Source organism: Euprymna scolopes, chromosome 13 (genome assembly GCF_053919585.1).
Source record: "Euprymna scolopes isolate OS-2025 chromosome 13, ASM5391958v1, whole genome shotgun sequence".
NCBI lineage: Eukaryota > Metazoa > Mollusca > Cephalopoda > Sepiida > Sepiolidae > Euprymna > Euprymna scolopes.
Window position 1 is genome coordinate 139,069,969 of NC_136494.1, and position 11,936 is coordinate 139,081,904.

The 11,936-nt window shown below is 37.4% G+C and overlaps 1 pseudogene; it reads left to right on the forward strand.

Moving 5' to 3' along the window:
• The first annotated feature begins 7,709 nt into the window (after positions 1–7,709).
• Positions 7,710–7,826, forward strand: LOC145292417 (5S ribosomal RNA; annotated as a pseudogene).
• Positions 7,827–11,936: the final 4,110 nt, after the last annotated feature.

Sequence of the window (11,936 nt, forward strand, 5' to 3'; positions counted from 1 at the left end):
TACAAATTTCAAACCTCAATTAACATAAACCTTGGAAAACCAAACCTTCCAACATATGGTAAGCGTAACCACCTTTTTCAAGAAAGCAAATTGATCTTATATATCGCTTTCATCGAAAAAGTTAGCATAGAAATTAAATGTATACGATTTCTAGTGGATAATGTTATAACTTATCACGAGAATGTGATTAAGAATTCAACGTATGACATACTGCGTTGAATTCAACATTGCAAGTGAAAGCTTTTCAACAGCAAACAATAGGCAATCAACAATTCAACCACTATCCAACAATCCTGAGGTTGTTTGCACGTCAAACGAAGAAGCTAACAGGCTTGCGTGTCAGTTTGCCGCAAACACTACTTTGGACCCAGCAAACTACTCCCTCTCTGATTTTCCTTCGCGGACAGAAACCGTACTACATAATTTGAAAATCACTCCTTCTCAAGCCCATTATATCATAAAAATGTAGACCTATGTCTATTTATGTGGACCTGATCTCATGGAGGATGTACTATTTAGAAAATAATTCGCTGATGTAGCTTCAGTTCTTTTCAAACTTTAGAATAAATGCCTTTACGCATCTTGCTCTCCTGATTGCTGAAAAACTGCTAAAATGTTACTAGTTTTCAAACATTCTGGCGAGAAAACTGACCCATTAAATTATCGCCACATTATTCTCTTCCCTCTTTTCGCTTAAATATTTCAGTCCATAATTAATCAAGCTTTACTCAACTACGTTTCAGTTGCTAATCTTCGGTCAAATCAACAATATAGATTTAGACAAGCCTATTCTACTGACGATATCCCAACTGTAATCTCTGAACGTATATACCATGCTCTGGGTGAGAAGGAGGATGGGTGGGCATACGCCCAATATATAGATAAGGCTTTAGACAGTGTATGGTACGGTCGTATTTTCAGGAAAATCATATCGTATAGTACGAATACTTGACATAACAAAACCCTTCTTAAATAAGAAAAATACAAGCTGTCGACGATGGTTGTACGTCTAGACAAGATCATATTAATGTGGGTAGACGTCAGATGTCGATCCGTGGCCATTTATTCTTCCTTGTATTCATAAATGACTTACCAGATAAAATAGTACGTGCGATAGGTACATATGCCGACGACACAACGCCTTACAATGGGCACGAGTGTAAGACGAATGAACACAGATCCAAAGCAATGGTGGAAACCCTAGAGGAAGACCCTCAGTCTAATTTGAAATGGGGTGAAACATGGATAGTAACGTGCAATGCTGCCAAGAGTAAGCCCATTTCATTTAATACTAATAAGAAATCGTCTCAACCAACAATATTAATATTACTTAAAAGTACTTCGTTCAAATTTCTCGGCTGTACGTTAACAGGGAGTATGAGTTGAAAAAAATACACCCACCACATTACCAAAGCTGCTGCGAAGAAGTTGGACTCCCTCTACAGGGGGAGAAAGTTACTTACTAGTGAAAGTATCCTGCACATCTACAAGGTCACTATTCGCCCATGTATTGAGTATTATGTAACAGTTGGGCGGATGCGTCTGCTACTTGTCTCTCACTTCTGGACAGTGCGCATCTGAGTTTCGACCTCTGTCCCATTAACAATATATTGCATCCTTCTACCTGTTTTGCAAGTATTTTAATGGTGGATGCTCCGACGACCTACAAGCCCTTTTACCCCATCTACAGAAATATCATCGACAAATCCGACAAGCAACAAAGTCCTACCTACACAGATGTACAAGAGCCGTCTCCCCTGATAGTTTCTTTCCAATAACCGAAAGGCGTTGGAAATTCTTTCTGGATTCCTGCTTCCCACAGTTCAAGTGTAATGTGAACAGACATCTTGTCGCTCAACTACCTTCATAGTATCCCTGCAACTTATGTCCCTGATAGTAGCCCCCTACATTAAGGTGGCATTGTACCTTGTTTGGCACGAAAATATAATAAAAATGTGAGAGAACTTGAATACAATGGACTGGGCCAGCAATCTGTGTCGCTACCCAGCCCGTCTTAGACGAAGATAGCAATGCATGGTATGAAAGGATGTAAAGTGATATTTGATATTTACAATCTAAGTTCTCTTTTTTACAAAGAAATCACGAATTATCAAGGCAGGGGTGTCACTCGAGGATAAGGCTTAATGATAAAGGCACAAATGAACTGGGCAATATAGTAAAAATAGTTAGTAGTAGAAATGTGGTGAATTGGATTACTTAAGGAAAGTGCTCATAAAGAACGTGTTTATTTGGACTTGATAACGATCATATTATAATCAGTTTGAAAGCAAGGAAACAGAAGAGAGTTACACAGGCGTGGAGTTCTAGGAAGGAAGTTTTGTTCATGAAATCTATGTTTAGGTTTAGGCACAGATAAAGAGTGGAGGAAATTATTATTGATAGTTGTTTCAGCAAAACGCGTGTTCTTAATTAAAGTTTGACGAGACGTGTACTTGCCATGAAAAAATGGTAACCCAAAGGTTCGGAACGTCTGTACTGCGGGAAAGACGTGGCATGGAAGAGAAAGGGGCAGTCCCCCACTAGGACACGAAGTCTATTTTGAACTCTGTCGAGGCAGAAAAAGAGCTTATAGCAGATCTTGCCCAGATGTGACAACAGTACTCCATCCTTGAATGTACTTGGTTGTTATACGGCAGAGAATTGCATAAGCAGTGAGATATTCGCAGGAGCGGCACAATGATCCAACCTTTTGAAATGTATATTAACTGTTTACTTCATATTTATTTCGCTATCGCTTCTTGTTCGTTACCTACGTTCTACGTCTAAAACAAAAGCTTAAACCGTACAATTGTTTTGTTCTTTACTTTCTCTCACTTTCATCTATCAACGACGTTCAATTAAATTGTAAAATACTTTACCATCGTTCCTTTCATAAATTCAATAAAACTATTCATTAAGTTTCAAAAGATAAATTAGAGAAAACATAAAATGTAATCGATAATTTAAGCACACATATAATTAATTAAGCCTAAAGAACAACAAAAGTCATTAAACGTGAACAGTCATGCTCGAACTGAATGAAACAAAACAAAACGCACTTGTAAATAGAATCTTAGAAAATATAACATGTGAAGTAGAACGTATTAAATAGAACGTGTAAATTAAATGTTATATATATATATATATATGTATATAAAGCATACATATGTATATATATATATATATATATATATATATAACATATATATGTGTATATATAGGTACATATATAAAGTATATATATAAAGCATATATATGTATATATATATGTATATAAAACATATATATGTAGATATATATATATATATATATATATATATTTACATCTATAAAGTATATATATACATATATATATATATATATATATATATATATATATATGCATTTGTATGTATTAAGTAATAGAAAGTCTAATGTTTATAGAAAGCATGCGGAATATGGAATACAAAATCAAACATCTTAACGGTTTATGCCAAACAACGGGTTACGCCGAACAAACGCCATCCATTAAATAAACATATTTATTTATGAAAATTAAATCTGTTATTACGATAAATAATGAAATCTTCTGAATCGAAATGCCGAATTAAATTATAATTATTAAATATGCTTATGTATTGCATGAGATGTTGCACTATTTTATTTTTAATCCGTTACGTTTCTTAAATTGTGTATTTCATAAAGAGTGGACTTTCCATTGCTTTACACATACGCCCTATACCGGTGTTTTCTAATGCATCGGACACTACACCGCAATACTTGACGAGCATGTGAATTAAAACCTGCTAAGCCTTACCATCGCACGTAAAATAAAAACAGAAATCCCCTCCATCTTCGCTGATGAAAATGTTGAATGCAATTTTAATGAATAAATAGAGTCATCAATTGTATGGGATTCTGCACGTATGTTTTTTTAACTGTTATAGCTTTAATTTTGTATATATATATATATATATATATATATATATATATATATATATATATTTATAATAAGATCCACAGCAAAACAATGTCGCAGCCCCCAACAGCCATGACAGTCAACAAACCGGAAGTCCAAGACTCGAATTTAGCCACATCCGAACTCAGGATTCGAAAACCGAGCCTTTTGCATGCGAGGCAAGCACTCTACCAGCTGAGGAAACGCTTCGTACACAAGAAATTCTATTAACCAACACAGATAAAGCAAACCGCGAGGAATTTCTTGTGTGCGAAGCGTTTGCTCAGTTGGTAGAGTACTAGCCTCGCATGCAAGAGCTCGGTTTTCGAATCCGGAGGTCAGATGTGTCTAACTGATGCGCCCAAATGAGGGCGAAACTCGAGTCTGGGACTTAGGGTTCGTTTACTGTCATTGTTCTTGTGGGCTGCGACGTGGTTTGGTTGTCGAATTTATTATATACAATCTCTCACATTCTGAAAATCATATCATAAGTTACTCGCTAGGTTAGCATTGCTGGATGGCATCGTCTTTTCGAGTTAAAACTCCTACTTGAGAGACATCGGCTTGGGGTTATTAGCTGTTTGGATGATCGCGTCCTTTGTCGACACGAAGAAAGTTCATTTCACAGTTGTATTTCCTCGCGATTTGCTTGATCTGTGTTGGTTAATAGAATTCCTTGTGTGCGAGGCGTTTGCTCAGTTGGCCAAGCCTTGCCTCACATGCAAAAGGCTCGGTTTTCGAAACCTGAGTTTGGATGTGTCTAACTGGTGAACCCAAATGAGGGCAGAACTTAAGTCTTGTACTTCCGGTTCGTTGACTGTCATGGCTCTTGTAGCTGCAAAGTTTTTTGGCTGTGGAATTTATTATATACAATCCCTCACATTCTAAAAATCATATATATATATATATATATATATATATATATATATATATATATATATATATATATAGTAAGGTTAAAATATAAATGAAAATCAAGCTACACAGAATATTCCGCATTTCATCCACACTAGGATTCATCAGGCTTATGAATCCTAGCGTAGATGAAACGCGGAATATTCTGTGTAGCTTTTTTTAAAAAAAAAATTACATGGTAGGCACAACTTATCAAGGCCCGGAAGTCACTTGAGGAAAAGGGCTATTGCCGTACAATAATCAATGGTTTGGTGGTCGTTGGTCGATTTTGTTTTACGGCATATCAATCCTTTGCAGCTTATTTAATCTCGAATCCAGTAATTTTGAAAATATTTTTTTTAATAGAATATATATATATTTTTTAAAGTCGGTTTCTATTTAACCCATAGTTGGAACCCTAACCGGTAGTACCACTCCGGGTCAGAGTGGACCTAGGAGCAATGGTAAATAAAGTGTTACTCCACACTCCCCAAAGCCCAAAAGCTAGGGCCTAACCATCGGATATTGTTTAAGGTCATATCCAGGACCATAATCAATGGGATAATATCGTAGTAACCAATTGTAATGGATATTTGATTAAGCATCTTTCTTAAGAGGGCGGTTTATCAAGAATTTGTTTATGTTGGACTTGCAGGCATCCAAGTTGTGCTCAGGTGGTAAACAGGTAAATGAAAGTAAGTTCCACAGGCGTGGACTTCTAAGAAAGAAGATTTGTTCATGGAATCAACGTTTTGATATAGGCACAGATAAAGAATGGGGAAATTTATTGACAGTAGTTTCAGCTAGACAGGTGTTTAATTGCTTAAGTGTCATACATATTTTATAACTTACTACCTAGCACTACCTACGCATTGAGAACTGTTGAAGTAAAAACTTTAAGTTTACGCATAAGATTTTACTTTCGTATATATAATTTTTGTATTTTTTTTACATGGGGGTCACCACGTATCAAGCCCCGAAGGCCACTCAGGGATAGGGGTTATTGCGTGTGCAGTAATCAATGAGATATTATCGTAGTAATCATTAGTATTGGGGGTTTTGATAGAGTATCTTAAGGGGGCGGTTTGTCAGGAGCTTGTTTATATTGGACTTGAAGACGTCCAAGTTGTAGCCAGGTCGGAACAGGCAAGCGGCAGAGAGTTCCACTGGCGTGCAGTTCTAAGAAAGAAGCTTTGCACATGGAATCTACGTTTGGATTTAGGCACAGATAAAGAGTGGGGAAAATTATTGAAAGTAGTTTCAGCCAGACAGGTGTTTCTCGTGAAAAATTGGCGAGAGGGGACGAGGGATTGGAGTTCAGACGAGTACCTGCCATGGAAATAACGATAAAACAAAGACAGGCTCGCAACGTCTTTTCTGTTGGAGAGAGGTTGCAGGGAATGGAAAAGTGCACCCCCACTAAACCACGAAGTCTATTTTGTACTCTGTCAAGGCAGGATATACTGTTTTTAGCAGCCCCTACCCAGATGTGGCAGCAGTACTTCATCTTTGGACGTACTTGGCTTTTATACAGATAGAGAATTGCATCAGTAGTGAGATATCTTCTGGAGTGGTAGAAGGATTTCGCCATTTTCCCAGCGTCCTTAGCAACAGATTTGATGTGCGTGTTCCATTTCAGATCAGGAGTAAAGGTCAAACCCAGAAGTTTGTCAAAATATGGAGCCTCTCCAAGACGAGATCCATCATTTTCAATTGATATCAGATGGGGATCAGAGCGTTGATGATGTAAAGATAGAAGCTTAGTTTTGGATGCATTAAAAGTTACCAGCCACCTCTTCCCCGATTGTATTACAAGATCAGGGAATAGAGAATTAGAGAGAACTTTGTAATTTACGGCCTTTGATGTGTTGCCATAGATGGTCGTGTCATCAGCATAGATGTCAACGAATGATTTAAGTATGTGTTTAGGGAGATCATTGATGTAGATCAGGAAGAGAGTTAGGCCCAGGATGGATCCCTTGGGGACTCCAGCATTAATACTGTGGGCCTCTGATTTCTGCCCATCAACCACTACTCTTATGAACCTATGCATGGCTTGCGACTACGAGTGTAATGAGAGAGAGAGGAAAAGAGAGAGAGAGCGAGAGAGCGAAGTAGATCAACGAACGATTTTTCTTATATTTCAAATGCGTCTTTACATTCAGAGGACCACGGTTTGTTCTTTTTTACGAATTCATTATGAGGCGCTGTCAAATTCTGCGTGGTAAAACTTAACTAGTCTGAGTTAGCTTCGTAAGGCGTGGAAGTTATTTGGACCGATTGCCTTGGTGCTTTAGTCACACTTTGCCTCATTAACCTTAAACACGAATTCTTGTTACTTCTCGAATACATTTAATATATGTTACTCTGCCGTAGTCTTACTGATGACTGATATATCATCAAAAGTTGTTTTTAATTTTTATTTAAAGGCTTTAAAATTGTTCCACACAATCCTTTGAAAGTAAATTCTGAGTTTTAAAAAGAAATGGATTTATAGTAATATGTTCGCGCTGTTTTATTTGACCCTAATCGATCTTCTCAAAAACAAGTGCCCTTTCCTCGTGCTAACATTTGGTCTGCATATGAAGTACATAAAAATGAGGAATTCTCAGTAAAGTTCTCTTTAATATCGAACACACTGAGTAAAGAAGTTGAAAAGGTAATTTGCTTTTTCCAACTGACAAGTAAAACATTTTATAACACACCGTTCTAGTGGAGCCGGTGATACTGGATGGCACAACAAATATCTGTCGGATTATCCATATTCGTGTTGTTATATGATATAACATTTCTCGGGATTTATCCATACTAAAGAGCTCTAGTTTGGACTGCGAATTATATGCGATGTTGAATATTTAATAAGGGTGTACTTGTGATGAAGCACGGCATAATCACGTTAACACACCGGTTCCCGTCAGATCACCGAAGTTAAGCAACGTTGAACCTGGCTAATACCAGATGGGTGACCATTTGGGAATTCTAGGCGCTGTATGTACTTTCCGCTTATCTCGGCATTGTTTCTAGTCGTCCTGAACCTCCACTCGCGACTGGCATTCAACAGTGTTGACTCAGGAAAGGTGTGGTTTGAGATTGCGCAACTCTTGCCCCAAAGATTTCACGCGCAGGCACCCTTACTGTGGGTATCCATAGTCTGTCAAGACTAAAGGAAGCCTTTTTTTTTAATTGTGATGAAAAGTACCCTCATACAAGCTTGAACAAACACCTATACAGAGAGACCTTAAACACCCAAGAACAGTGTCTAGTAGGCATTTAAGTTCTCTCCTAATATCAGGTGATTGGTGGCGTTTAAATGGACATTCTTGCTTACTCAATCCCGCGTGTTTCTTCTCGTTTGAATATGTTCCTTGTTCTTCGAAGCATAGTTTAATTCCACTATAGTTGAAATTAAAGGATAAGAGAAATGAAATTGGAAATCGTGTATAAAAGGGTCGATAGTAATATATGTGGGTGATAAGGGAGGGACAAAATAAAGCAGTGAAAGCTAGTGATTTAAATACACAGGCGCGACCTATCCTATTTCTCTCAATACTTTATATGCGAGTTTGAATGTAAGCTTAAGGCTATTATAGCTGGAGAACAATGGAAGAAAGTTGTCGAAACAATGATCATGCACGCAAAACGTTTTATTCTAATTTAAAGCACAAACGTGTGTTTGTTCAAGTACAACAAAAGAAATGAAATGAAAGTAAAAAAAGATACAGAAAAAAAATCCCCGGATATAGGTGTGGTATAAAAAATTTAAAGTAAGGAAACGCCTGTATTTGTCGAAATACAATGGTTAAACTGACCAAGCGACTTACTAGCTACAAACAGGAACTAATAACTGCTTGCTGCTTTTAGATTTCTCTATGTAAAGGCTCTATAGATGCAGACGAACTCTAGCAACCAATATAACCCTGCTGTTGTATTGTATCAATACTTATCGTATATACTATGTTCAATATTCTTCTAAGATATAACATTGCGTTTCATGAAAATGACACGTAATGTATCATTATATAATTACATATTTTGAAAATCATTAAATAATTAAATTTACCTTAGGTTATCATCACCTTAGGAGACTTAACAAGACTAAGATTCATATTTCACATCAGCATCTTAAGAATTCTATATGCGAGGCATTAATTAGTTTATTAACTGATAGAATCAAATTATAGAAAGCAAAGTTCGTTATTGCTAAAAATAAATATTTTCAAAAACACACCTTCTTTATTTGCGAGTTAAAATTTTAAGTTTATAGAATATTGTGTTAATTTTCAGATATTTCTGTCAAATTCATTGTATGATTAAGTAATCTGAATTCAAAAATACTATTAAATTTATTTAATTAAGTTTTATCTAATATGCTGCCAAATTTCATGTAGTCTGTACCCTGAGTACCTAATTCAATTGAGTAAACCAATGCAACGAACCTACCGACACTTATATATCCGTATTCCCTTTGGAACCACGTGGCGTCAACAACGACGGTGAAATGGGCTGGCTTGGCTAGAAGTTTGAAGACATCGTGGCATGAAATACTTGAAAAGATGTGTCGAAACAGCAAAGTTTTGTTAAGTATATAGGAGACGATACGAACTATAACGCATAAGTTCAGGGGTGGTTTAGATAATAATATAAACCATTGAAATATTATGAGAGTGTTGATATTTCAAATTATGAATTGAACGCTGAAGCTAGAACTTGTCCGGTCTGGAGAGAAAAAAAGAAGATTAGAAGTATTCAACTATTATTGAATTTGCTATAGCCCAAGAATGACCGACTCCTTGCTTCCGTGCCTGTGATGCAACAATATCAACCTATTGCTCTGATGTTGCCATTGTTGCATTATATCTGTGTTATATCGCATTCAATCGAGGAGTTTTCTACAAAACAAGACACAGAGGTGAAGCAAATAGCAACGTGATAGATACATTTAGAGAATTATTGAAAATCATCTGGGTTTTTTTATTATATTTTCACCCCGGACAAGCAAATTGCCACTTTGGTGTAGGGGCCTACTATCAGGGGCAACAATTACTGGGGTACTATGTAGGGATTTGGGCAGCAAATGCCGGTTAACCTTACACTTGAACTTCTGCATGTAAGTACAGGGGAAACAGGGACCTGGAATAGAATTCCAGAGTCTAGCAGTTCTGAAGAAGAAACTACTGGAGTATAAAGATATTTTACATGTAGGGATCTCTACTGTGTGGGGTGGGATTAAGCTGCATGTCGGGTTTGTGGCGGGTGTGTAAGTCGTAGGGGCACAAGTGTCTGCAGTTCGCCAGAACATTCACCATTAAAATGCTTGTAGAACAGACAGAGGGATGCAACATTTCGTCGATGTGACAGAGGTTGAAGCTTAGATGCCAGTTCAGGGCTTATCAGATTAGCGACTTTCTTTTGAACCTTGTCTAGGAGCGAGATACTATCAGCATATGCATCATCCCAAATGTGACAGCAATACTCCATACATGGGCGAATGGTGGCCGTATAGAGGTACAGGATACTTTCGGGTGTTAGTAGTTTTATAGCACGGTAGAAAGAGCCTACCTTCTTCGCAGCGGCCCTTGCAACGTTTTCAATGTAATTGTTCCAATTCATGTTTCCTGTGAACGTTAGGCCAAGGAGTTCGAAAGATGTACTCTCAGATAAAGAATCACTCGCCATGGCTATTGGTAACAGAGAACGTTTCTTGTACCTATTTAAGGAAACTAGTTTAGTCTTGGCAGCATTGAATGTGACCATCAATTTTTGTCCCCATTCTACTACTGATTGGAGGTAATTTCTTTAGATATGTGTTCATTTGTTTTCCTGTTATAGAGTGCGGTGCCATCAGCATATATACCCATCTCAGAGGTAATTTTGTCGGGGAGGCCATTTATGAATATTAGAAACAATATAGGCCCAAGGATAGACGTACAACCGTCTAGGAGAACCTGGATTTTTCTCTTATCTAAGCAGGATTTAATTATGTTAAGTATTCTACTAGTGATACCGTATGATCTGATTTTCCTCAGGATACCCTTATGGCATACCCTGTCAAGAACCTTAGATATATCTAGAGATACCACTTTGGCCTCCCCCGCTTTGTCCAGTGGATGGTATATATGTTCAGATATTACAGTGAGGACGTTGAAAAAAATCTTTTAATAGAATACATTTGTTGTTTTCAAGTCGGTTTCTATTTAACCCTTAGTTGGGGCCCTAACAGTTACTACAACACCAGATCAGAGTAGATCTGGGAGCAATGACAATTGAAAAGTGGCTCCACACACCACCAAAGCCCGCTAGCTGGGTCCCTACCGCTGCATATAGTTTCAGGCCATATCGAGGTCCTTACTTGGTGGGATAGAGAAAATAGAAAAAAGCCCTCGCTCGCTATATTTTGAAAACAGATTAGTTTGAGGTAGTGAAGCGTATTTAAGAGCTCGTCCCCAAGAATAGCAGCAGTACCATAACTTAGAGGGTATTTCGCTCATGTACAGGTAGAAAAGTTGCGTCAAGCGCGAACTACTTTCTCTAACAATATAATAATCCCGACATTTCCTCACTGATTTTGGCAAAGGATCTAATGTAGGGTTTCATTTCACGCGAGGTGTGAAGGTCAGTCTCTGAACGTTCTCAAGGAAGAAACCTTTTTCACGATGTCAAATTATGTAAATATTGTTAACACCCCCCCACGACTTTGACTGTCATCCGCAATGAAAATTAAACTATCCCTGCATTACACTATGTAACAACACCAAGAAAGGCATCTTTAAACACACGGTTGGTTTTGTAATCAACACTGCAATATATTTTATGTCTCTGCAAAATGTAGGAGTAAAACAACAACTCGCGTGATGCAATCATTTCTGAAACGCGGTCAATTAAAACGTGGCCTCGATGAAAGCCTATTCGAATATATTCAGGTTGTGATATGTCGACCACGCCTCTAGAGAAAGCGTGTGCCGGTTACACTTTGTCAAACTGTCCGCGGGTATAACATTTATCAAATGTTTCTCATCTTACGCAATAATCTCTCTTAAATTACGCAACCATCTCAAAATGTATCCGTATATATATATATATATATATATATATATATATATATATA